The 27,023-nt window shown below is 42.3% G+C and overlaps 1 protein-coding gene across 2 annotated transcripts in view; it reads right to left on the reverse strand.

The window, feature by feature from the left end:
* Positions 1-22,483, reverse strand: part of fndc3ba (fibronectin type III domain containing 3Ba) — a 97,907-nt gene extending 75,424 nt beyond the window's left edge. Inside the window, exons 1-2 of one of the 2 annotated variants that reach the window (XM_027008532.2) lie at positions 22,358-22,483; positions 15,263-15,366 (exon numbers count right to left, since the gene is read on the reverse strand). The gene's annotated coding sequence lies outside the window, so the exon portion shown is untranslated. The remainder of the gene's footprint in view (positions 1-15,262; positions 15,367-22,357) is intronic. The other variant, XM_027008531.2, reaches the window with a different exon arrangement.
* Between the last annotated feature and the right edge of the window lie 4,540 nt (positions 22,484-27,023).

The raw sequence follows: 27,023 nt of genomic DNA on the forward strand, positions 1-27,023 counted from the left end.
CTGATAAATTGCCATCAGTCAAGATTTTGCCCAGATGCTGATATCCAGCATGCCAAGGTGAATTGCAGAAGTCGTAAAAAAGTAGGGTCAACACTTTAAATGTAAGTCTTTGCTTAAACTGGATGTATTTGTCAATAAAAAAAAAATAAATAAAATAAAAAAAAAAGACACCTTATGAAATGCTCACAATTGTACTTCACTATACCATATAAACATCTGACAAAAGGAGCTAAAAAAAAAACAAAAAAAAAAACCAGTGAAAACCAAAATGTGTGTCAGTCTCAAAAATTTTGGCCATGACTATATATAATGTAGGGTAGCTAGCTATAATCAAGTATATATTTCTGCAGGCTAGAGGAACTCCAAATAAGAGGGTATTTGTGTCAGTCTCGAAACTTTTGGCCACAACTGTACAGTATTTTTAATGCACTGTATTGTTAACACACTATCAGCTAAAAAGGTAGAAATGCAAGCAATTTCTTCATCACTTTAAAATTACATTGTTACAATATGACGTGACAAGAGTGCATGCAATAGTTAACTCCAGTAACAGTGGATGGCAGATGGGAAAGTGAGATAACGTAATTCTTACTCATGTTTCTTACTGACCTTACTCCAGTTTGAATCTGCCATGTCAGTTATTTTTACAGACTGCATCAGCAAATACACCCTTTATCTACTACAAAATGACTAATATACTGTAGAATTTAGTTTTCATGATTTTCTCAGACATGTAAACCTCAAAGAAGCATTTATTTGCATTACATACTTTAGCAGTTACTTGCCAAAGGCCTTTTCAGACCTAACGCAAGTTATTTTTACTATAAGCAGGTTTATTAGATGATATCAACATTTTGTAGTGAACATGCTTCTGGATAATTATAGCGAGATAGATACTGTTTATTTAATACTCTGTGCAAGATTGTGTGTTTTGTACTTGTGACCAGGGAAAACTACATAATACACATACCTTTTTTTGTTTGATGGCAATGTGTTAACTGAGTACCCACTCCCATCTTTGTAATTTACACTGAAATGTCCCATGTAAATTGATCATAAACATTATAGAGGTGTTTTGGTGAAATTACTTTATGTACATATGTCTAAAAAAATAATTCCATCCAAATAATTTATTTCACACACATTTTAGGTACAGTAATTAAAACATTAAAATATAACAGGTTTTTTATTCTTATGTGCTTTAGTTGCTTTAAGAGAGTTAATTTAATATACCAGTTTATGTTTCATGCTCACATATTTATACCTCAAGTGTATACTTCCATTTGCACAATAAAGAAGAACATGATTTTCTTCTGCAATTTACTCACTCATGATTTGGCCTTCTGATTTAAGAAGTATTAAAGTCAAGTTCTTTTTTAGTGACTACACCACCACCACCACCACCACATCGTAGTACTATATTATTACTGGCTGGATAGTGGAAAATACAGCGATATGAATTTTAGTTTGAATCGCCCACCCTTATTTTTGACTACTATAAAATAAAGCTGGTTTGTTTGATTTCATTTGTTTGTATTCAGTACAAGCCTGTTTTATTGATACATGAACCAAGTCAGACAAACCAGTGAACACCCATATGGTCCAGCTATAAAAACTAGAAAAATAAAATTAAATAAAAAATGTAAAAAATGAACGCGTATGAAATGTCTAACCCTAACCTTGTGCAGAGACGGGGACCTGCAGGTGTTAGGAGCACCCTACAGTGGATCACAGCAGTAGTGTGCACCATAGACGCAGCACGCGCAACAGCCACAGAGCACACCACAGCCACAGAGCATGCTACAGCACCACAGCTACAGAGCACACCACAGCACCACAGCTGCAGAATGCACCACAGCCACAGAGCATGCTACAGCACCACAGCTACAGAGCGCACCACAGCACCACAGCTGCAGAATGCACCACAGCCACAGAGCATGCTACAGCACCACAGCTACAGAGTGCACCACATCACCACAGTTGCAGAATGCACCACACAACCACAGTTGCAGAGCAACTAGTGTCAGAGTGCACTACAGCCACGGAGCACACAAGTCAACAGAGGCATGCGGCATACCCTGTGTGTATGTGACTGCTGACTTTGGGTTTGTATCTGTTTACTTCTCACAGGCATCTAGGTGCATGCATGAATGTGTCTACTGCTTACAGCGTGTGTGCGTTTATGAGATGTGTGAGGGCACATGTGCGTGTCAATGTTACATCCTAGTGAGAGCTCATAGTGCTGCCAGACAGTGTAAACACGCAGTTCACTCTCTTATTTATGCATTAAATATCACACAGCATAATTAAATCCTGAGGAGCTTGGCCAGTGAAAAGCTTCACTCGCTCTCTCTTTCCCACCCTCCAGACCTCCCCTTCATTCCCTCTCCCATCCGGCACTTCCTGTCACACGTGTTAGCCCACGTGGGTACAGCTGGCACAGGGAAGGGCAGAAGGGAAGACTCAGATGACTGGTGAAGCTGGACAGAGAGCACAACACAGAACGTTCTCACGCCGCCCTCAAGACAGCCTTCCCATACCGCCCTAATGCTCCCCCTCCCTCCAGCCAGACAAAGGGAGTTTTCTGGGAGACGCGGGCCTGCTGACAGGATCCAAGGACTGTTAGGACTCAGGCCCACAGCCAGGAATGCAAACACTAGACTCGGGGTGCCGACATCTAAGGCCTGCAAAACATCTGTCCACTGCTCTTCATGCACCGAGCTGGGCTTCAGCTGCAGAGAGGCAGAGCACATACCGCACCCCAAATGTCCCGAGCGCTGGCGTGAGAGGCTTCACGTTCACATTTCCTGCTATGAGACCACAGTCCTCTGCCAACCTGCTCCTATTTCTTGCAAAACGTCACCCCAAACGTGGCGAGAGGGAGAAAAAAAATAAAATAAAAGTCATAGAAACCAATCGGCAGTCAGAGGCTATGAGAGGTGGTATGGTCAGAGCTGACTAGCTTTATTTTAAAAAGCTGTCAGACAAGCACAGCTGTTTGCATGGCCACGCCAGTCTAACAGTGGGTGTGTTTTATACTGCCAATGAGCTCCTATGATACTGTCAAACTCACTGTCAGTTGGAAGCAGCTGAATTAGATGTGGAAAGGTACCATATAGGCAGCCGAGCCAGGCAGAAGCAGAATCTACAGAGATGAGGAGCTAGAGAGCAACTGTTCAAGAGTCAGAATACCCCACAGCAGCACACTACACAAAGCACTCTGCTGAGAATCACAGGACTATTATCACCCAACAACCCCCTCGACCGGTCAGTGCCACCATTGGCAGCGGAAATGAGCTTAATGCCAAAGCAGCGAAGGACAAAGGATAGAAACAAGGGCACGTCTGAACAACAGGAGAACGAAGAAGGAGAAAGAGAACCACAGAAACGTATATGATGCCATGCACCCACAGCCAGTAACCCTATAGTCTGCTTATATACAGAGGAAAGAAGAAAGGGGTGTGGCCAGGAGAAAGACTGCAGTGATCTGGAGCTCAGGGTATGCACTCAACTAGCCGCAGACAGGGACAGTTGTCAGAATTGTCTGACATCTGCTTATTAGCACTGCTTAACCACAAACCCATCTGACCCAGACAGCACCAACACACACAAAGAACCAATTAAGAGGTTTCTCTCCTCTATAGAACTCACCCTTAAGGAATGAATAATATTGCATGTCCTGTTCCAACAGGAGTCAAGCCAACACACCACCACACACAGTCTCTGGGAGTAGAAGTCCAGCACATAGCCCTCAGCAAGGCTTCGCTACCAAATAACACACCATGGGTGTTAATCTTCATATAAATCTTCATATAATCTTCATAATCTTCATATAAAATGTCATATTAGCATTTATCTATAGCACATGAGCAACACAAAGCTTAAAGCAAGAGGCTCAGCAAAGCCCAAACAAATCACATCATCTCTAGCTCTAATGGCAGTGTGGAAGTGGGACAGCTTTAATTTGATAATTCATCATAGGCCAAAGAACTTTCCAAGCCTCAGATCACAGGTACTCTGTGATTGGCCAGGCACAGCAAGGGGGAGGTACACTTCGGGCACGTCTACGACTCTTTGAGGCATCGATCCAGATGCTTCTGGCCACAGAGAAATACATATGGGATGAAGGTGAGGAGAAAATGAAAGGAGGAGGAAGGAGAGAGTGTGTGAGACATTTACAGGGAATACGAGATATTGAATTTCTCACCACTCTACTGATAATGCAGGCAGGAGAGCAGATGATCCCCTTGCTTTGCAGACATACGTGTCTACATAATGCTGAATAAAGGCTGAGAACAGAGAACTGAACAAGCAGAGCAACATGGCACCTGCAGTTATTATCTGAAACTGACAAGCTGTGTCTGGCAATGTCTGTCAGCTGTGTAAATACCAGACGTATGACAGAATACTCACAGAAGACTCTACAGAAGACTGCTCGATCACTCAGGACAAAAATCACTGCTTTTAGTAACATAGTTTAAGCCTAAAATGTTCAACATGCTGCACAGGGATGCAAACCCTCCTAAAGGTAAAACCATTGACAGTTCTTTTTTGGATGTACAAATAGGTAAAGCACCAGCAAAAACATTGCAACTGTAGGGAGAAAAATGTGATCCTGATTGATTATAAATGCCCCATTTCCATGCAAAGCTATTTGTGCATGTTTATGCACTAGCTGAAAACTGAGATGTGTTAGGAATTTCCTAGCATACGCACACACGCACACGCGTGCACGCACACACACACACAAAAACACCCTATATCCACTCTTGAGGCAGATCTGTCTGTATCCAGCATGTCCACAGCAATGACAAGGGCTGATGTTCAACATTTTCCAAGGGCTAAGAAACTGCACCATGGCAACAGCCATCTCCCTGGGCAACTGCATCTTTTAAAATGTCATCTTTTCAAGTGTGACCTTGTTTCCAGGTCAAACTGACACTGGATAAAAGGTTCAGGCTAGGAGGTCAAAGATGACATCATTCAGACACATTAGCCTTCTTCTGCCTGTTTTAAATATAAGAGAACATTTCAGAGAAGTCTAATAAATAAATAAATAAATAAATAAATAAATATAATCAAGAACGGATAAAACCAAAATCAGTAATACAAGGTTTCCAGAAGGAAGGTCTAAGCATTTTAAATAAAATAAAAAACAAACAAACCAGTGCTGAACACTACACTTTTTGCCAGTGTGTTCTCACACACACACACACACACACACACACACACACACTTTTAACAGCAATAACAGTTATTATTCTGTCTCGGCAACATCAAGAAAAAAAGCCCTGTTGACTGAAGGAGCTGTCCTCATGGACACACTCCTATAAAAGACTGAAGACTAAACTGTATGACCAAACTATGCCAGCTGGGGTCAAATCTTGCCAAACATGCTTGGAGCAGATGCCTCTGGGCAGAGGCATGGCAGTGTGATGGACATCGGCGCGTGGAGCGCCGAGCTGACTCAGATGTGGCCCTGCACACCCAGCCCACACGTGAGGGCAGGAACACAGGCATGGTGGTGGAGGATGGGAGGCGTGGCTAAACCTGAGCTGCTGTGGGGAGGAGAGAGGCCCGAGGGCTGGGAAACATGCTCACACACTTCTCTCATTCTCCAGCTTTGCCTGCACAATGGCTGTTCACAGAGGTTGGCCAAGAAGGGCACACCTTTATGCAGTGGGATTGGCTGGAATGCTCCTTTGCTGAGATCAAACAGTAGACCAGTTCAGCTGAGAGAGAGAGAGACAGACACACAGACAGAAGGGGGAGGGAGAGAGAGATAGAGAGATAGAGAGGGAGTACACAAAGTGATATGGCAAATTAGGTTTCTGTGGGGTGGGTGGAAATAAATGGTTGCAGTCAGTGAGTCAGAGTCGGTGCAGACGAGTTCATTGGGTTCAGACTGCCAGCCGTGCTTCACCAAATGCCTGCATAATGTACCTGGAGTAACAGAAGAAAATGTGGGTTGGGGAGGGGGGTGGGTGTTACCAAGCACCTATAAGCACTGTCTTTGTGTCTTTTTGGAACACATTTAAAAGGCTTAATTCACCCTGAACAGCAAGTGAGGACCATTGCCCCACACAACAGCATGCGACTTCCACCTAGTCATCAATACCAGCCCACTATTTGTAAGGTGAAGCGTTTTCTTCAGTAACGTTGAAGGAATGAGCAAGTGTGTGTGTGAGCAAATGCGTGAGGGAGCGAGTGTTGCACCACTTTGCGTGGTCACCAGCGCTGCTGGGAAACAGCCAAGTGGGCTCTGCTCCCTGTAATTGGAATAATGGCATGACACACGGCCGAGAGGCCTGCTGCAGCTAAATCTCCTCTCCACTTCTCCCATTCCTGACATCGTCCCTCTACCTCCCTCTTTGCCCCTTTTTTCCTCCATCTCTCCATCTTTCTCTCTCATTATGAAAAAAAAAATCTCCTCTCTGTCATGCCCCAACAGGCCTCAATGACTTAAAACCCTGCAGCTTGTCAGAAGCTTTTTACCCAGAGTGATGCAGAGTAGGATACGGTATAAGGTAGGGTTGGGTATAGTATGTAAGGCAGGGTAAGATAGGGTAGAGTAGGAGAGGGCAGGGTGAAGAAGCAGCAGACCTCATTCTCAAAGACAAGGCCCCTCTGGTCAAAGCTCTGCAGGGTACAGGGGTACCCAAGGCCTGAGCACAGACCCAGCCCAGCCTGCAGTTTCTGAACTGTAAACCAGCACTAATCAAACACGTACTCTGCCCTGCCTGAGATAACAGCCACCACTCAGGGTCGTGGGCTTTGAGAGGCACTTCACCTCAAAACAAACAGTTTGTGTAGTCTCAGATCACAGAGGGAATAGAAACGAATGAATAAAATGGAGTATACAGACGAGCATACTTTCTCCAAAATATGGAGATCTCAGAACCCAGGAATATGCATAATCTATTAATCTATTTTCTCTTTCTGCTGAGGTACACATACCCCTGATGTCACGATGTTACTGAGCCTCAACCCGTCTCAGCTGCCGTGGCTACTCCCACCACCCCCTGATGCCCCCTGCTGTAGCCCACCACACCGCCAACCCAGCCAACTACTTCTCCACTGCCTTTAATGGACGTTCTCTTGCAGGATGGGTTTGGGACACGTGCACACCATCGGGACAAGACCAAGACCTCTAGGAAATTGTACTACACATTAATTGCTTATTTTCTCATTTTGTTATTTCTTTATTTTTCTCTTAAAATTGTTATTATGGGCTGGCCAGTCAGCCAGAGGAGTTTGGGCTCCCTTTGAGTCTTGGTTCCTCTCAAGGGTTCTTCCTCATGTTCTAGGGAGTTTTTCCTTGCCATTGTCGCGCTTTTTTTGTTCACTGGGGGTTGGACTTGGACATTTGTAAAACTGCTTTGTGAGAACATCTGTTGTAAAAAGCACTATATAAATAAATCTTTGATGTTGATTTCTGATATGCAGATTTGCTTTGTCTAATGATTGGATCTGATCTGAAAAGTTCAGTTCAGCCAGGTGCACTGTACACTGTAGGGGTAAAAAACACAACCCACAGCACTGCACTGCATTGTAATGTACCCTAGTATATTAGGTGAGACCCATCCCTCAGTACTGCTCATTACTACATTAGGCTGAGATAGTGAGCTCATGAGGCAGAACTGCATGCTTTAAGATAGAAGTACAGTTGGCTACAAATTGTAGAGGCTACAATTTTCAGGGTCAGGACACCTAGACAAATTTAGTAGTACACAGAGGAAAGTGGTTAAAATGTTATACTATTTTAGTTTTTTTAACTTTTTTTATTTTTTTTATTTTTTTTTTTTTTAGCAGAGACGTATTACAAATATAAGTATGGAAAATGGATTCTTGCTGCAAGGTGCTGACTAACAGGCTAATGTTCACTTATTTAAAAAATCTCAGAGGCAGCAACCCACTGGCTCAGCAGATGCCCACTGATGTTCACATGCAATCATTTTTAAACACGACGAAGCTGCAGTGTGCAGTCCTGGGGCACACAGAGGTGGAGCCTTCATGCTGCTGTACCAGTGACAGAGGTGCTCCTGGTGCACACAACTGCTGCCGAGGTACCGTGTGGTCTCTCTGCTGCTCCTCGTGCACACCTGAGCCATTACACCTGAGCCAGCGTGTCTGAACCCGACCCTGTTCCGATGACAGCATCAGCATTCTACTTAAAGGCAAGAGTTTTTTCACTTCATTACCACCAAGTACTCCATTTGAGAGGAAGCCCAAATTATTCCTGCTTGTCGAAAGAAAAAGAAACGTAGTTTGGAAAGGGTTTAATCTTTTTTGAGTGTATAATAACAAAATTATGCTCACAAGCTAAAGATGTTTATAGCAACCTCACAAATAGTGTAACTAGACAAGTGTGCATGAAATTTACCCACAGGAGTACTGTAGCTGGCAAACATTACAACAATTCACTCAAACCATCACCACGAAAACATTGCCAAAACACATCTTATACATTAACTCCACCCTTAAGAGGTGTTAAAACACAGCCCACCCGCTGGAAGGAGCAGAGTATTGAGTGAGAAAGCAGGCTGGGGCCTTTGAAGAGAGGAGTGCATAGGGACAAAGCCCATCTCAGCTAAGCAATCACTTTAAAAACAGAAACACACAAAGGATGTATTCCATTTTTCCAACAGAGTGTCCAGACCAAGAGAAATAGATTTGAGGGGAGAGGAGGGGGTAAAACTGCAGTGAAAGGAGATATTTTCTCTTTGGTGGGTGGGTGTGTGTGTGTGTGTGTGTGTGTGTGTGCGCGCGCGCACATGCGCGTGTGTGCATGCATGTCTCTGTCTGTCCTCCTGACCACACAACAGCTGGTACCAGTTCAAAAGTTCAGTCCTCATCCCAGGATGTCCAGTTCCCTTCCAGACACAGCCTTTTACACTACTTGCGATCTACATAAACATAACCAAAGATCTCACAAAGTAGCATTCTGGCATATGGGCTGCAGGAAAGATGAGAAGAGCCAAACCAGTGTAGGACCTTGCAGCCCAGAGCAGGACCATGCATTCATCCACCCAGAGCAGCCAAGAACAAGAACATGCATTCATCCACCCAGAGCAGTCCGGAGCAGGACCATGCTTTCATCATCCCAGAGCAGCCAAGACCAAGAACATGCATTCATCCAAACACAGCAGCCCAGAGTAGGACCTTTCCTTCATCCACACAGAGCAGCCCAGAGTAGGACCATGCATTCATCCACACAGAGCAGCCCAGAGTAGGACCTTGCATTCATCCACACAGAGCAGCCCAGAGTAGGACCTTGCATTCATCCACACAGAGCAACCAAGAACAAGAACATGCATTCATCCACACAGAGCAACCAAGAACAAGAACATGCATTCATCCACACAGAGCAACCAAGAACAAGAACATGCATTCATCCACACAGAGCAACCAAGAACAAGAACATGCATTCATCCAAACAGAGCAGCCCAGAGTAGGACCTTGCATTCATCCACACAGAGCAACCAAGAACAAGAACATGCATTCATCCACCCAGAGCAGCCCAGAGTAGGACCTTGCATTCATCCACCCAGAGCAGCCCAGAGTGGGGTAGTGCGTTGATGTACGCAGAGCCAGCACAGTTCTTGTCTGTCTCCCAATAATGGCTAATGGTAAGCTGATGCAGATGGATGTTATAGTGCTAAAGTGCTTCTTGCTAACTATCTGTCATCTTTGTCATCTTGAGCACATCTGAGTAACAGAGCAGTCAAATGTGTGCCTGGGAGCTCTGCACAGGGTGGGGGGGGGGGGGGACCCTGGAGCTGGCAGCCATGGCCAGATTGCTGCAGCTGAGCCAATGGCGCACATCCACTCATTGCTTCTACAAACATGGCTGCCAATGCAGCCTACATAGCATTGGGGGGTTGGGGTTACGTTACATATGTGCAGAGCCACTTGCGTCTCACCCCACTCTGATGTTATCCGAGAATGAAAGAATGGGTGCTATTAAATGGGGACAGAATGTGTACTGTGCACTGTTGCAAAGGAAGCTGAGAGCAGCAACTTGGGCTGGCGGAACCACTTTGGCAGGAAGGCAAAAACTGCCTTTGCTATAATTAGCCTCTAAATTAAGATCCAATATTCGGTTGCTTTATAGTGAGGCTTTGTTTCTGCTGAAGAAATACAACTGTACATGTTTAATGCATGTGCCACTGTTGAATGACCACTAAGACATCATAGACAGCCAGAGGATGGTACTAGTATGTGCTACATTTCCTCCGTTACATAAAAGTGGTTTTAGAGGGTACTTTATACACACACGTGTACACTTCCAATGTAAGAAATGTACCTTTATTTTGCTATATTCCTCCTATTAGATTTTTAAACAATTTTAATTCAATGTGCATTTCATTCAACTCCCTCCTAATGACCTACACTTTGAAAGGTGGAAGGGCTACTGAGATCTCTCAAGATGACTGAGCAACACTGCTTTGGTTCAGTAAGTAGGCCAACTGGATAACAGGAAGTAGTCCGAACATAACGAACAGAAAACGAGCAAGATTTCCGGCCTGGGAAAGTAAAAATTAGCGACATCTTTAGTAGCACAACATCAGTGCCGTCTCCAAATGTATATTAATTAATGTGAAAATAAAGCGACATCAAAATATTCTGCTGCAAACAACAATGGCTAGCTAGCTAGCTATATACAAGATAACTAGATTACAAGCAATAGAAGTAGCAAATGCAGCAAGTGAAGTCATGGCATCCAGTGCATGCTCCACGCTGTGACATTCTTCCAAAAGAAAATTTTTAGAACAGCAGGAAACATTTAAGATTACTGATTTTATATTTGTTTCCACCTTCAGATAGAATTGTTTGGCAACAGGTATCCTAATTATCTATCCAGCCAGTCTAATTGGTCCATTGTCAAGTAACCTTGGGAAAGAGCTCCAGAATATTTCAACATATTAAGTGTAATAACAGCTTTATTTATGAATATGTAATATATACTTATTGTAAAATGTATTGCTCTGCCACATTTAATGCCCTGTAACAGAAAATCTATAATAACAATAAAAAATTATTTTAAAAACATTGTGTTCACAGCTGTGACTGAATCGATTCAGTCACAGCTATGCTGATACCGATGAACATTTCTTTTATTTACCAGTGTGAAACTGATTCAAGTTTAAGTATTTTAAAACATCCAGAAGGTGGCACTTCAAAGAAAAGAAAGATGTGCATTTATGTAGGAAAAAACATGAAAAGCCCCTTCAGAATATAAAGCTGACATTTGGGTAAATGTAGGAGGGAAATCATCATTTAATTTATAATCGCAAGTGTTTCATTAGTAATGTCTAATAATATTCAGTTAAATCCTTTCCTGTCAGCGGGAAATAGTTCTCTCTATTCAGGAATTCTTTATTTCTTTCTCTATATTGGAATTATACATTTATTGTGCCCCCCTGGCCATGTTATTGGTCTTTATTTGTTATTCATTTAAATTACAATTAAAATTATATTCATGAATTATTATTAATAAATGCTACCACTACTAGAAGATTTGGTAATATTTACTGTAAACTTGTTTGTAAAACAGAATTGTTAGGTATAATATTGTACTGTGATGCCCATACTGTGATACACATCATATTGTGAAGTTACTGGCAATAACCAAACCTAACTATGAGGTCCACTTACTTTAGTTTATGAAACCAAAAAAAAAAAAAAAAAAAATTTTTTTTTGCTTGGTTTTATTAAATGACATTTGATTAAGTAACTTGCTTACTTTTAACTCACTGTTACTAACTTGCTTTAACTTTCTCTTTGTAATAATTTAATTACTACTTCTACTTGAGTAATTATTATTTTGAAGTAACAACACTTGGATACAGTGTTTGGTTTTTTTACCTCTAAGCAGAACACGTGTAACACTGCATCACTACAATTACAAATATTTCTATTGGCTTTAGGCATTTGATATATAGACAAATACAGTTAAAACACTGTATACACGTTTACATGTTCATTAACTGTGAGGAACCCTGGCACAGGGAGGAGGGCAGAGAAAATTTCAGATTTATTTATTTGACATTTGCAAAGTTTTGGATTCCCAGCCCCATTTCTGAATGAAAACAGTGCTGCCCAGCCAAGTTTAAAGTTTGGAGCCATTTCCCAAAGCTCAGCGAAAAAACACCAGGGATGAAAGAAGAGTGGAATAAAAGTACAGAAGGAAAGAGCACTCCAAAAGTCCCTTTGGGATGGCAAGACCCAAGAGAACTCAGAGGAACACTCTGGAGAGAAGAACGCTCAGGCAATAAAGTGTCTGAGGGATGAGTCCAAATACTCAGCCCACTTTTCACAGTAGCTACAGCACAGGAAACAGAGAGAGAGAGAAAAGGACAGTGAGAGAGGGAGGGAGCGGAAGGGAGGAAGAGAGAGAGTGAGGGAGAAAGGGTGGAGGGGGGAAAGCTTCTCATCTCAGCATGTGGCCAGGACTGGGCTGAGGGCCAGATGGCAGTAAAAAGCAGCAGAGTGGCTGAGCAGCGTGCGAGTGCCACGTAGCTGATCCTGCAAGCAGAGAGCAGAGCAGCCCACCAGCTCTACTTTCCCCACACACTGCCAGTTAGCAACACAGGACAGCTCCCACAGTCTAAAGGCATTCTGAGGTTCCACACGGCACAATCCCGACTCATTCAAAACTCCTTTTCTAAAACCACCACTGTCTGTTTCATATACATCTTTAAAGAGTTTTCTGCAACTGATACCACTTTTCCAGCAAGATGTCGGTACTGACGTTGGAGCTGGTTGCGGTTCTTGTGAACTAGCAAACCTTTTAAAGAACAGACCCACATTTCCAGTGGTTTGTAAGCCCAACAATTACATATCTGGATGAGTTCATTCCCTAATACATTTACGTATCTGGATGGGTTCATTCCCTGTGAGGGCATATCTAACTGTCTCTGAAAACCTTGACTCGGACCACTGGTGATTCATTGCTGCTGTTTTTGCTGTGGCTCTTGTGTTTTTGGTTGTAAATCACTGAAAAGTGATTTTACAGCAATTTTTACAAATTTACATGGTGACATCAGATTCCACCCTTCAGCCATTTGCGTCACAGGTTCATTGGTTCTAAGAAACTTTGTTATTTTTGGCAGTGGAAAAGCGTAGAATCACTCAAGAATGGCACCAGCACTGTCACCATGCCAGTGGAAAAGTGCTATCAGTGGAATTAGCACTATCGCAAATAGCACAAAGGCTTTGAATATCCATGAATATTTCTCTACTGGAGGTAAAAATGAAATATTCAGAAATTCAGATTTAAAAAAATAAAAAAATAAAAAAATAAAATAAAATCAGAGATTCACTGTTTATAGCTGCAATATTATCTTGCATCTTTTGTATACCATTTTTGTTGTCTGATTAGAATTTTATATTTGCCCAAACAACTAAGTGGAATTCTACATGTACAGTATGAATTTATGATGCAATAGCATAGTCCATTTTCTACAATTACCTGTCACTGTGCATCCTGCCTGACGCGCGCACACACACACACGCGCGCCCCGCTCCCAGTCAACTGATTATTAACCATGTGCACCTATGCCTAGTTTGTTTCTTTAATTTCTCTCCTTATTTCAAGCCCACAGGTACACTCATCCAGTACTGTGCATCGCTTGCCTCCTGCGTTCAGCGAGACGCCCCAAGGACTGCTGCTGTTTTGCTGAGCCTTAGCACAGGCAGTTAGCTTTGTTTTATTATATTCAGCCAGCTCGCCATTGCACTCTTTGTCAATTCCTTCATCCTGCTATAGAAAATAGCAGCATTTGTTTCCTGTATTCGGATCTTGCTCCCCCTCTGCCGATGTCACATTATGAATGCATTGGCAGACGAAATGTATTGCAGTTAAAAGAAGCTTCTGAATACCAAACTTAGATTTGATCAGCAACTTAGAAAATGAATAACCTACGCATTCAAAATGTTGAGTGTAGCCCTTGGAGCTATGCAGCTTTAGTGCAGTCCAGAGTCCCTGTGATTACGGAGGGCAGGCAGTTTGCAGACGCTGCTCTGCAGGGAGCTCACCACTGAGTGAACTGCTGCAATACACTTTGGAGCCAGGTGGTCTTGATGTGATGGAAACTCATTTGACACAAACAGGAAAATGCTGAGCTGGAAAGCCCTGCAGCAGCACCATGGTAGCCTGTGCTCCATTCCTTCTGCGGCAACATGGCAGCCTGTGCACCACTGAAACAGAGAACAGGAAAAGCCACTGCGACTTCTGCACTCCAGGTGTGAGTGCTTAACCTGCATTTGAGAGGCAGGAGAGGAAACAGGCTTGCTCCTAAAAGTGCAAGAAACATACACACACACTCACATCATCACCACCTACAATACAATGCACGTGCACCAACTACCCCACACAAGCATGCACTCACACACCTTCTCCTGAAGAGTGTCGGCTTCAGTAAATGAACAGTATGCATATGTGCATGTGTGCACTAAAACAGTTTTAATAGGGTGACAATAAGCTAGTAATTCTCCTGCCTGATTCTGATTCAGCTTGGCCTAATAGTTTGAAAAATCTCATAACCAGCTGTCAGTGAGGTCATCAGAGGGGAAAGACTGTACTGTGGTTAATAAAAGTAAAGGCTGGGGTAGACCTGAGAGGACAGAGAGGGGATCTGGATGGCTCTCCACCGAGGACAGCCAACATGGGCAGAAATACTTCCCCCATTAACAATTCATTCATTCATTCATTCATTCATTCATTCATTCATTCATTCATTCTTTAGGAGCTCCTTATACACAGCAGAATAAACAACAATCTCCATGGAAACAGATACAGGTAGGAACCAGAGAAAAGAGCCAGGCTGTTCCAAACATGCGGGCCTTGCCAATGCGGGAGTTCAGGAGAAAATGAGCATCTTTTGCAACTATTTAAAGCACAAAAATAGCCACACTGAAAGCAAAGAAACACCCACAGTAAATCGCTGATGAGGGCCTCAAAAGCCCACAGGTGTGGATCATCTGGAGAACTTTTACAGTCTGTTCTAATAAGGTTTCAAGTGGAGACTCTGTTAAACATGGACATGGGGTAGGCGGTGAGATTAATGAGGACAGTGTGCCCTGAGCGAGACCACAGTGAGGATCAGCAGAAATTTCCTCTCTCACTCCATGCAGCGAATGAGCAAGCTTTCATCCAATAGTCCCATGCTTAAGAGACATAAGCAAACAACAATCAATCAATCACAATCCAACAGTGACTATTATTTTCCCCAGTTTGTCAAAGGACAAAAATACGCACAAGAAATTCAGGGTCCCATCCCACATCCTCCTTTTCCTCTTATTACCAGGTTACCAGGGCCGGAGCAGGGTGGGGGTTAGGAGGTCAGGGCACGCGTGCGCAAGCTAGTGAGAGAACAAAAAAGAAAGTTGTCAAGAAGTTGAGTCCCACATGGACAGTTACTCAGTTGAAACAAAAATGCCCATTTTCTCCTCACTGCACACAGGCCCTTTAAGATAGCCCCGCCTCCCCGGGTCATCTGGTGGAAAGATCGGGCACCACCAAAAACACGAGCTGCCTTAGTACATGTGCACCAGTAGCATGCGCACGAGCGCCGGCAGTGACCCTGAGAAGGCCAGAGACCCCGCAACCACTCCTGCAGATCATGTGGAGGCCCAGTCGGCCGACAAGCTGCAGGCCCAGATGTCTCCATCCACCACGGCCTCCACAATAGGGCACGTCTGCCCCAGACACCTACCAAGCTGTTGGCCACTGACACTCTTACCAGCCTACCATCGAACAAAGTAAATAAAAAGGTACACATCACCTGCAGCCTTTTGTAAGACCATGAATTTTAAAACATAAAATAAAGGTGTTACTCCAGCTATCATACCAGTGAAGGGAGATGAGATGAGAAGCAGATGCCCAGAGCACCACACAGCCATCTGCTTCCCACAACATTTCACTCTTAAAGTGAAGAGTGGTGATGGTGAAGAGTGAAATAGTGGGGAATAATCAGCCACATCATTCAACCCTCAAAAACGGAGGGCCTCAGCAGCCCAGATGCAAATAACATTTTTCCATTTATTTCACACTGGTTAGAGTCACTAGCTACTATTCAAGCTTTATCTGGCTCTCTATAGAAATGTAACATTCACAACACACTGTGTCCCAGGCTTCAAGCTACCTGAAATTCTAGGCCACCTGAAATTCAAATTCATTCACATATGGGTTGAGGTAAATAAACAAACCTCAATACCTACATGAATACAAGTTCAGGGAGCTTTGTTGTAGTTACCTCACTGCTGTTGGGCAGCTCATATGAAACCAGAATTGTTTCCTGAATAAAGATAACAGAGATGTGCGAACAAGCTGTTATAGTACGTGAACCAACAGATCATTTCCAGATAGTCTTCTCTACAGGTCAGCTCTGGGGAAAACCATGCTGAAGATTTTTAACCCACAATTATTTTCTGCTCAATTTCAGGACATGTAATCCATGTTTAGAAGGTCAGAATGCATGTTTCGATATTCTGTTTGTCTCTTTCACGCTCAACTCAGGTACATACAAGTTTCATCAAACTGTCATTCAACATTCTAAACATAGGTTATCAGTAATATTACTATAAAGTTTTTAAATCAGTAGTAGTAGTAGTAGTAGTTGTTGTTGTTAATAGTATTTTATTTAGAAATATTACTGATAAATACTATAATATTTTAAAAAGTGTAATATGCCACTTTGTTCCATAAAGTGTTAGCTTAAATGTAATGCAGCAATTGATGTTTTAATTCAGCACTGATCATAAAGCAACACATTTTACACACCTACACATTGCACTGCCGATCAGAACCCAGCATGAATCAAAATTAAGATTTACCAACACAAGCAGTGAGCTAATGAAACAAGGTGCATCACAACCAACAGACAACACAAGAAAAAAACTGAGAAGAACAATACTCGTCTTCTCAGTAAAATCCCATCTAAATCGCACCACAGTAGCACAGCCTAGAGAAGCTGTGTTTCAGTGTGGATGGGCCCTGCAGTGGGCGTGGGGCCCGGAGCCCTGCCACAGAAAGGAAAGTAGCACTGCACTCCATGGTACTACTCCATGGTGGAGCAGAGGTAGAGTCAAGGCTGGTACGCTGAAGAACACCATGGCACATTGAAGAGAAGTGCTGAGGAGGGCTGTGGTGTGCTATGGAGTGTTGAAGAGTGATGAGGAGTGCTGTGGAGTGATGAGGAGTGCTGTGGAGCGATGGAAAGTGATGTGGAGCAATTGTAGAGGTGCAGTGACTGCCTTGCTTAAGACTTCCCTGCTCCAAACGGGCAGTGGCATCTTGTGCAAAGACTTAGAAAAGGAAAGGAACCTAAACAGGGAAGGGACAGTATGGGATTTCAACACTCACCAAAATGACAATTTACCTATTATCACAATATTGGAATTGGAAGCATTTTCTTCACAGAAGCTTTTTTTCCTACCTGGTACTTAACCATCTTCCCCTCAGTAGATTTTTAAAACAACAAAATACGCCCACACTTCAGACTTTATCTTCTTAGACAAGCAAAGCGACTTTTCATGGGCTTCGTCCCCCATGGCTTCCCAGATGAGGTCAAGGCAGTGTGCTATCACCTCCCTGCACCACAGCTATCGCAAAATAGCAAGTTACCCAATACACGCTGCATATTTGGTCTGTATTGTGCCGTCATGTGCTTGATAAGGAGACTGCAGCAGTAGGTTATATACTTCCACAACACCACTTTAAAACTAGACATTTTTAAACTCTACAATGGTATAAGGATTGGGTTTTATACTGCAATGCTATACATTCAAATGAGTAACTGTCCCAACCCTCAAGAGAAACAAAATTCTTACTAATAAGGCGTCCTACTAAGAAGGCTTTAGAGTTTTCTAGATATGCAAGTTTAGGTATGTAAAAGCCGTGTCGCAGGCTGTGCGCTTAGTGCTCCACTTCCTGGCTGCCATTCCCACCACCTCCAGAGCAGACCTTAAAGTGCTAAACTCTCAGTGACATTGGCCAGAAAAAACTCACCAGGCTTCACCCATCTCAGCTGAGAGAATGCACACAACCATCCTCACCCCTACACACACACGTCAAATGGACAAATTCCTCGTCCTCAATTAGGCCTCCAGATTTCATGTAGTGGGTAGGGGAAAGGGAGTGAGTGAGTAAGAGCAACGGGGGGAGGGGGGGGGGTTGTGTGTAAATGTTAGTGTGTATGAGAGTGATGTTTAGGAGAAAGAAGTAGGAAGGTTGGCAGAGGGGGTTCTGTGTAAAGGAAAACAGGAAGTACGAAACAAGAGCTGCTACAAAGCTCTTAATATTCATGGGGCCATTACTGATTGTATGGAAGAGGCTTTGACAGCAGGAGGTCTGGTAGTGCCTGCAAGCATCTGAGGAGAGCAGCGTGAAGTTTCTGAGAGCTCCGGGAGCCCAGGGTGAGCTAGGGTTGAAGCAGACAATAAAACCCTGCACCAAAATAAACACTTCCTCTGTAGCCAGAATGGTCCTTCTGGCTCTCTCCCTGCACACACATTCCTGCCTCCTGGGCTAAAACTGGTCACTGCACCAGCAAATAAAAGCACCATTAATGTGCTGTAGTTTCCAACGGCTGGCCAGCCAGTGCTGCCTCCGCACTCAGAATGCTAATGTGAGCACGAACGTGTTCCCAAGGCCACCTGACCAAACAACGCCATAGTTGTCCCCGTCTGTTTTCATCTAATTTGCCTGAAGGACATCCAGGCAGGGCAGAATGACTGAACACATCTGTTTCATCAGCATTTTGAACTGGGCCCACCAGGCTGTGTCCAGCCTAAGAGCTCAGAGTACTTACTGGAAAGCCTTTTTAGCTTCAGTGCAATGAGAAATGTCACTGTGTGATAGGAAAGAAAAAGTTGAAAGGCATCTTTTATCTGCCTCTGAATCAAAAAAAAAAAAAAAAAAATCAAAGACAAGATGAGCAGGAATTCAGAAAACACAAGAGCTCTGTTGCAAGCAAACACACAGCACCCAGACATGACACTGGCAGCCTAGACAACACCATCTGGAGAAAGGTGTGAGCAGCAAACCGATGGAAAGCAGTAGGTTCCTCAGCCTGACATCTCTAAAAAGGATATGCTAACGCTTGTAACAAAGAATGGAATCCAGAAGAAACTGAGCACATCGCACAAGAAGAGTGAGTTGGCAGAAAGTGAGATGTGAGGAGCTGCTCTAACATACTGCATTGCTTTAAGAAAGCACTGCAGTGTGGAATTGGCTGGGAGCTGTTGCTGAACTCGCAGGCAGTGGGAGCCTGAATCACAGCCCAGCTGACTGCCACATCATCTCTGCACACATAGCACACAAGCCCTGACTAGCTAAAGCAAAAACACACTAACCAAACAGATCTCATCCCAGCCCCCTTTCCGCAATCTTTGCACTGGTCAGGTTCCACACACCCCCGCTCCCCAAACCCACAAATGGGGTCAAGGCAGAGTAGTGGACTTGAAAGTCAACAGATAAGAGAGAAGGAAAGAGGTAAGGTGGGTTAGCAACAGCCTGCCTCCCATAAACAGACTGTCTGAATGCAGCTGCTGGGACCTGTTGCATTCCCATAATTGTAGGGTTTTAAAAGAGATGCAGCCTTTGGTGCAGTGCTGGGTTACTGTGATCATGGGGCCAGTGCGACTAGGTAATGTTAGTAGAGATGACTGATCCAATCTCTCCATTCCAAACTCCTAAGCCACTAGAACACTGCACTATTTTTGTCAAGTAAGAGATCTGATTCAGGCCATTATCACTCCATTACATATTACTGTGTTCAGCCCATATGACTTCATTATTCATTTGTTGTCCATGCGCTTTGTGGTCCACACACAGATTTGCTGATTTTTTTTTCCCTGGTGCAGGGTTTTAAAGTGCTTTAGACTGAAAGAGTAAGTGAAAACTGATCAGCTTCCATGTATCATGTAGGATTGTCTCAGATCAAAGTTTCTAGTTTCCCAACAATTTCGCATATTTAAAAAAAAAAAAGCATTTAATTCAATATTTGTGCAGCAGTTTCCACAGGAGACATTGTTCCAAAGCAGCTTTAGAGAAATCCAAATCCCTTTGATGTCAGTAAAATAATTTTTGCTTGTTAAATGCACTTGTTCATGTTCAGTTCTGTGCATCAGCTGGTGAGAGGAAGAGTCTGAAAGAAAGTGGACTCTCCGCTGCAATTAGCAATAATGACTGCTGATCTTATCATCCAGAGTGACGTTACATCAGCCCACATCAAAGCACCAGGCTGCTGGCTGGCCTGGAAATTAATGAAGAGGAGGGGCCAACAAAGTGATAGGGGGAGGGGGGCACGCGTGTGCGCGTGTGTGTGTGTGTGTGTTTGCGGTTCCCACAAGAGAAGACCTCCATGTCAGCAGGACCAAACAGTGCATTATGCTACAGAGATGAACCTTTAGCCAGTATTCTGTTTGCAGACTTGAGCCCAGGCACCCATCACCATTACAGAATTCAGGAAGCATTCCAGGATTCCCCTTATTGTGACAAGTGTGAAAAGGGTCTAAATGTATTTTAAGTGCAAATTAACAACATCCTATCCCTTGAATAATAATGTGGTGCTAAAGATGAATTAGGTTTTATTGATATCAATAAATTATTATTAACACTGAATAGTGGAATACTGGATGGGTGTGAGATTTGGGTAGGTCATTTGTTGATCATTAGTCAATTGATTTTTAATGTGTTTCACAAAGCCATTAAAACAGCTTTTTGAAATAGTGACTTATCAGCAATGTTTGCTGTCTTTTAAATAGTGCAAACAGTATTACCACCTCAAAGTTATATTTGATATAATTATATAGGACATTGTGTCAGTCCAGATCAAGACTGAAGCAGGCTGTGCAGTGCACCACATCTTACCGTAGATAAATGATTGATAATATTAACTGTTCATGGTCCATTTTTTAAATTTTATTCGATTTTGCTCTCATTTTATGGCATACATGAGTGTGGTGAGGATTTGATAGGCACACACCTAACAGACAATGTCGACTCAATTTTTTTTGTACTACATGGAAAAATTTGGCAACTTCAACAAGCACAACTTGGTTAATCAATGAAACCAGTTGATTGGGGTGGTTCATACAGCAGCATTAAACAAGTGCTACAGAATCATATCAAACATGCCATGGCAATAAATCAAGGTACACAATACTTTTAATTTTTATTCTAAAAACACACAAAAAACTTTTCTTAGGAATGTAAATCTTATGTCATATGTTAGTGTCAGATTTCTTGTCTTTCAGATTGCTTTGTCTCCACCGAGCCCTCTAGATCCAGGTAAAAATCTCTCATGTGACATGCCTACCTATGAATAAAGGACTTTGGAGCTTAGGGTGCATAAAAGCAAATAAAATGCTGCCCATATGTTACATCTTATATAACCCCTTGATTATATTTAGATTTGTCTCTTTTATACGATCAATTACTGCCTAAAGCCCATCAATAACAACACCGTGAAGTGCTGAAGTAAAACAGTTGGGTTGTTAATTTATCAAAAACACTTGATTATATTAAAGACGTCCGTTAGCAGGCTTTCCCTGCTAGCAGACACGGTGATCTACGCAGCAGCGGTGAAACAGGCTCTCTGGAATACCAGGGCATGATGGAGTTCACTACCTTCGCCTTTATCCGGCTCCTGGCATGCAGCCATCCACATCATCATTTGACTATCAAACACTTTTGTATATCTTTATCATTAAAAAAAAAAAAAACTATCAGTGGAAAAAATACTCTTAAATCTTTGTCTTATCGGGTCACTGCAGAACTGCAAATTCCATTCAGTTCCAATATTATTGGAAGGGTTCGCGTGAAGCGCTTCCATCACCGTAAAAGTTACGCAAAATGTTTGAACTCCTTAGCAAAACACCGCACTTCAGCCTAAAAGACAGTACAAAATAAAAAAAATTTAAAAATTTAGAACGTTATAGTTATGGTTTCTTTATTTATTATTTCTAAACGGTTGTTACTGTTCTAAAATCAATTACGCATTTAAGTTTCAGACAACGGCAAAACCTTAAACTCCATCCTCCAAACCACAAACTCCAGCACTCACGCAAGAAGCGCGTTTGGTTGTGAATCGCAAGGCGAATCAACATTGCACATGTCCACAGAAAAACACTGATATATCCATGTCTGGAGCGCCTTCGCTCCTCTGAAAGAAAGTTTCCACTTCTGCCCGAAGCAACGTTTTCCCCTCACTCCCGTTCTCCGGCTAACGCGCTCCAGATGTTTAAAAAAAATCACTTTTCCGTTATGAACGACAACATTTTACGGGAGCCTATTTTGCACGGCACGTACTACGGCATACAGGCAGTAATAAAACAACACTTCACTCACCTCGTTGCAATTAAATGATCTTCAAAGAACCTCCAGAACTCCACTTTTACCCCAGACAGAACTTTGGCAATCCCCAGACAGCCTGCCTACAACTGCCCACTCCGAGGGAGAATCCGCCGCCATGGCAATGATGTCTCGGAGCGTAAGTGAGCGCAGATCCTGCCCACTTTTACCGTAACAAGCAAAGTACGAGATCGCATGGAAAATGACAAATCTATGGATTCAGTGGGACAGAAATTGTGGTAACGTTGTGCCTTACTGAGGGCGCACTGATTTAACTATGAAGTTACTTCAAAGGTCATTCGAACAGATATCCGGTTTTGTATGGACCTGACGTGAAGAAACGCAAACATAGAACAGTGCTTATTATATTTTCATTAGTTTCCAACAGGAAAGGTCTGCTTGGCCGTAGTATTTACAGTGAAATTATAGCCTCAGTCCTGAAGAGGAAACTTATGAGTGAATTAAATCTTCTTTGAACTGAAGGGGTTTCTTTGTGTTTATCATCATAAATTAAATCATCAAAATCATCCAAATTTATTTATATAGTGCAACAGTTATAACAGATGTTGGCACAAAGCAGCTTTACAAATGTTCAAATCCAAGCCCCCAGTGAGCAAGCCAAAGGCAACAGTGGCAAGGAAAAACTCCCTAGAACATGAGGAGGAAACCTCCTCTGGCCGAAATAATTTGGGAAATCCACATAGACCAAGTTTAATCATTTCATTATTAATGTTTCATTTCAATTATGCATCTCTAACAGTGACGAATGTGAAAGGAATAATATAGTTGCATGCATATTACTGTGACATACTGCAGTTTCTATAAGACATATAAAATGGTTACTTCTGAGTGATATGGGTCTACCTGAATTATAACTTACATATCTGACATCAGCTATTGTAAAATGCATCCAACCAAAAAGGTGTCCTTGTTCAAAGATATGAAAGTCATAGCAACATTTTGATAAAATCACATCCAAATATTAATTTGGATAGTTCGCTGCCTGTGATCTCTGCAGGCTCCCAGAAGACATTCCTCATCTTGGTCCACGTGAGAGTTCATTCTGGAACGTGTAAGTAGCTCCAAGCATTTGTGGAGTAATCACTGCTTCCTATGGTTTGATCTTTTGTAAGAGAAACAAGATAACACAAAAGCAGTAAGGTCAAGCCTCTATCACACAAATAAATGCATTTATTTGGCTGGTTTTATTATATTTCAAGAAATCCAGATTTGTATAATACAGTCTCCCCCAACACAATTTGTATGAGTCTGAGTACATGATAGATTACTATAAAAACTATTATTCAGTAATTTGTTAGCATTTGTAACCCTCTTGCATGGCAAAATATTCACAGTAATGCATTTTTAGCTAAATTTACTTTGTCATCTAGATATGTAAGCCATTTAGACTGCACTCTGAGCCCGTGTCCTGTCAGTAACTGTATCTATGGGTGCTGACAATAGGCGTCCCCTTCTATAACCTAAATATTAGTGCCCAACTAAGTAAACCGATGTCCTCTTTAATGTCGCCTCTCAAACAGCAGCAGTTAAGGGACTACTGCCATCAAAAGGTCAAAGTGGGGTAGTGCAGCAGACCACACATCCGGGCCTTTTAAAAACCATTACGTTTCTGTCCAATATATAGCCCAGGTATGTACCCATATTTTGAGTACTCAAACCTCACTCAAGGCTTATAGGAATCTGATTCTCCTGTTGAGTGGGAAACGCTTTGAGGTTAGCTCATTGCTTTAAGGTTTAACCATGATTCCTTCATTTGTAACTAGGAGGCCTGTTTTGAGCACTGGAAGAACTGACATTTAGAACAACACAACCCATTGAAACATACAATATGTATGTGGACCAGGTCTTTACATTTAAATGGAGTTTATGGCCTGTTATGGTGGTTTGAGGCAGAGTTAAGACTTCATCTCCTCAACTTCATTTCAAACTGACTTTTATGGCAAGATAAAATATATCTTCCTTTTCTTTTATTTAGTTTCTCTCAATACCGATTAAGGGTGGAAAAGGTTATTCATATAGTTATCCTTCATGTAGTCTTCAGTGTTGAACCTCTGAAAAAAAATGTGTGTATTTAATTTAACTGATGTTAAACATTCTGCAGCTCTGTTGCTCTCTTGGGCAAATTAAGAGAATATTTCACTGCAGAATCAATTCAGGGTGAATTGTGTGTATGATGGAGATTAGCTTGAGTGTGTAATTTTGAGCAGGCATCTCTGAGGTCACCAGTGGGTCCTTGCATGGTGTTACTGATTTCCCATGTTTTTCCTGGCATTTTGCCTGTGCTGTGAAACTCAGCACCATCATTAAATTCCATTGTGGAAAATTAGGCCATCCTGATGACTCTGAGGGCAGGTCACATCTGCGTTTCACTGATGCTGAAACTCACAGAAAGAGCATGTCTCAGAAACTGCTGCAGAAGTTGGAATGTCCGGCTATACATTCTGAAGTGGCGGTAATGCATCACTAATATGCCACAGAAACGCTACTCCTCATTTACTCTTGTCTGAAATGAACAGCACAGTTGCAAATGTGCATCACTGGTATTTAAGCTTTTGTTGATTGAAAGTGGCAGATTAAAGATTGCTGGGATTTACTGTTGTACGAGGAGCTGTGTGTATGTGCTACATCATGTTTGCAGAGAAAGTGTAAGATGAATGGATGTTTCATTGGAGACTGGGAGTGGATGGAGGAATGGGGAATTCTTGTACATACACACACAAACAGATGCATGCCATTAATATGTTCCATAGTATTTGTTAATCATCCCCCATGCCCTCATTTTATCAGTTAGCCATCCTCCCTCTCTCTCCTTTCGTTTACCAGGGCATCACATGTTGTAGAATTTGTCCTCCATCCAGTCTCACTGCCCTGCCCCATGTAGCCCTGACGTAGAAACATCATGTTTCCTGATCCCACATAACACAGCACTACACTATTTAGTGTCCCCCTCTGATGGAATACACCTGATTCAACCTCTTTATCACATTAGGTAATTGCCCTGGCCTGCTGTGTGCTGTATTAGAAGAGGGAATCACCATGCAGTGTTGTGCAGTGGGCTCACCAGTGTTGCAGTTGCACAACTTTAGCTTCCTGTACATGTTTGTGAAGGCTGCATGACTTTCCCAGCTGTCTCTTTCTATGGGCTAACAGGGGATGGGATTTGGCAGGTTTTTCAGAAAGTGAATTTTCCATCTGAACTGGACACACTCAGACAGCTACAACATATGTTTATACTCAACAGTTATGCCAAAGTAATGTGATCTCTGCATGTATGCCAAAGAGAAGGAGGATGGAAAATGATGTTCATTCATCTCACTCTATTTCTCTATCTCTCTCTCACACACATGGACACACATGCACACAAAATATTCCTATTCACAGTTACTAATTACTAAATACACACAATTACTAAAAACAGTAAACAAATGTACAGAAAAAAAGATATTTTCCAAATGCTCTCTGGAATGAATATCTGGTATATACTGTAGAGTCTATTCTGTGTAAACAATCATGAACAACACATGCAAACTCATACACATGAGTTGTATACATGCATATTCATGGTGATACTGAAAGCAGCAAATGTCTCCAGAAAGACCATTGTCTGTATGAGTGAACTTAATATGTTGAGCTCCTGCCCAGAATCCTGAAAACAGTTTGGAAAACTTCCTTATTATGATTCTTTGTCTCCACTACATCAGATTTGGGGAATTTGTTGTGGTAAATCATCTGGCTTATGCCTGATAACATTAGACACACATTTTTCTTCTTCGTTTGTTCCTTGCCTGAGGAGATCACTTACATTTACACGATCCAGTTTTTTTTTTAATGAAAGGGGAATTTTGATCCATTATGACTTCAAAAACTTATTTTCATTTGTTAAAACGTATTTAAATTATTCATTTCACTCTTGACATCGAAACATAAAATAATGTAAGTGCAGACTGTCTTTCAGACACATTGACTGATGTGATTGTTTAGCTTTGGGTTGAAAAAGGATGCTGGGGAGCTGGATAGGTTTGACTTGAGGTAGCGAACTCACCATGGCTTCATGAGAAGAGAAGGCGCCCATCTTGAAAGCAAAAACATTCCTAAAATACCTTTAGAAAACTTTGGTCCAGACACCAAACAAGCAGCACATTTAAATTATTCATTCAGAATGTTCGGAGTCTTCCGATTCCTTTTACAATTGCTTTCACACAGCGTGACATGACTGACAGGTGCATTTGCCGCTTTGCCGTTGATATTAAGAAACACGCAGACAGTGAGAGGGACAGACAGACAGCCAGTGACTCAGAGCAATCAAACAGAAAGCAATCAAACAGAAATATGAAGAGACACATACATGCAGAAATATACACATCCTGGTAGCCAGGATGTAATTTATGTTTTTTTTTTTTCCATTTATGCCTTAATAGTTGTTTATCTCTGATCTCCTGCACTCTTCCTAGGAATGTTGAATGAGTTATTCTCCATAACAACTCATGAAGATACTGAAGCTTTGGAAATGCTAAGTAGTAGTATATTCAGCTGCATATCTAATATTTCTTTCCAAAGTAATGCTGGACAAAACAAATGAGAATTTAAAACCATTGGCTTATATGTGGCTGTGTTTTCTTTGTGGATCATACCTGTCTCTTGT

The sequence above is a fragment of the Electrophorus electricus genome, chromosome 15, assembly GCF_013358815.1.
Source record: "Electrophorus electricus isolate fEleEle1 chromosome 15, fEleEle1.pri, whole genome shotgun sequence".
Taxonomy (NCBI): domain Eukaryota; kingdom Metazoa; phylum Chordata; class Actinopteri; order Gymnotiformes; family Gymnotidae; genus Electrophorus; species Electrophorus electricus.